Below are 1,757 nucleotides of genomic sequence, written 5' to 3'. Positions count from 1 at the left end.
TTATAAATATTATAGTATATATTTAGTTTGTTTTTTGAAAAATTTTGCCATTTGTTTTGAATGCTCTCAGCTTTATATATTTTTTTTGTCTTCCAACAGTTTATATACTATATGTTAAATAACATTTATAAAGAAAACTGTAAATATTTTTATAAAGTCAAACGTAGAATAATGAAAGACAAATTTCTCGCACAACTTTCGGTCATTCCTATTTGTCTCTAATGCCAGCTATCGTCGCAAGTTTCTTGAACGGCTTAATTTTCACAGAAACAGATTTAACCCACTTTCCATTTATTCGGTGATTATCTCAGTGGAGGAAAGAAGTGCAAGTACCGTAGAAAATTGGAGAGAAGTCGAGAACCGGTCTCATAAATCGTTTTCAACGTCTTCGCATTTCGTCGTAAGTGAGCAAGTAACGCATCGCGATTCGCAATTGATCGATCGACCGAACAAATGAATGGATCAGTAAAATGATTTTGTGAATTCTCGCATAGAAAGCAATCAATCTGGCGAATTTCCGGCACATTTCTTTCGTTCTCGCTGACAATATTATCCGTGAAAAGGATCATATTTCACGATGTCTCGCTGCAGATTGTGTTACGATCGATATAACAGTGACAGCGCGATAATGTCTGCTTCCGTGCGATATTAATGCGCGTTTCGCGACTATAATTTGTAAAGTAGTAGCGTAATATTGTGTAAAGTTCGGAAATGAGTCGCCATTGTCTGTATGGACTTTGTTTATAACATTTTTAATTGCACAATGTACATTTACATATTTTGATTGCCATAGACTAATAAAGCAGCAGCTTTTAGTCTCATACAAATTAATTATAATCGAAAAACTATTGTTCCAATGAGGACAAATATTTTATTTTACAAAATACTTCTAATCTTAAATGACAACGTTAACTATTTAACAAATTATACGTCAATGAACATTACAGTACAAAAAATATATGCATAAAAGCATGGAAACATCTTATGTATATATTACAAAATAATCGTAAGCTAGGATCTTTCTTAGAACGAGCGAAAACATAAAGTAAGAAACTCTTTGAACTTCACTTTATCGAATTTATAGAAGTTCTAAGAAAATGTAAATGAGAATTTTATACAGAGAGATAACTTGTGTCAGCAGTGAATTGCTACACAAAGTTAAATTTAGTTACTACATAAAATACATTTTTTGTGTTCCTATTATATAAGGTCGAAATGCGGGATGATGATCAACATGTGATAGCTCACTTCATCGAAAAGCGACTATTGTTTTTTACGTAATAACATTTCCCAATGCTAGTACGTTTGTCATTCAAACATACATAACAAGGCTTTTTGCTACATTGTACGAATTGTGCTTCCATACCCGATGCAGGCAATAATAATGTCCACTGAGAGCATTCGCAGTGCATTCGAATATTTCCAATGTCCGCGGACCGTAAAATTTTGTAAGCTCGTGATTCGGAATATAATGGTTTTATTTAGAATAGAAAAAACAGATTTTAATGAAATAGAGAGAACAAATATTGCTGTATCTATGTTTCCGTGTATTATATTTTATAAACTTGCGATTTGCTAATCTATATTGCATTTATCAAACAATGCCTAAATCATGTTTGTCGAAACGTAATTGTCACTAGCATCTGTTTCAAAATAAGATATTGACACATTATATTAGATGATTCAAGTTATATAATATTATATTATATATTATATCATATTATATTAATATTAATTAAAAAATATATATACAAAAT

General features: G+C 31.0%; 1 protein-coding gene across 3 annotated transcripts in view; it reads left to right on the top strand.

Moving 5' to 3' along the window:
- The window catches only part of LOC115233762 (dopamine D2-like receptor), a 210,876-nt gene that overhangs the window by 156,478 nt on the left and 52,641 nt on the right, over positions 1–1,757 (top strand). The gene's annotated exons all lie outside the window — the stretch shown is intronic.

The sequence above is a fragment of the Formica exsecta genome, unplaced genomic scaffold, assembly GCF_003651465.1.
Source record: "Formica exsecta isolate Colony F162 unplaced genomic scaffold, ASM365146v1 scaffold191, whole genome shotgun sequence".
In the NCBI taxonomy this organism is placed as follows: Eukaryota; Metazoa; Arthropoda; class Insecta; order Hymenoptera; family Formicidae; genus Formica; species Formica exsecta.
The sequence above is the reverse complement of the archived record's forward strand: the minus strand, read 5'-3'. Positions and strand labels throughout refer to the sequence as shown.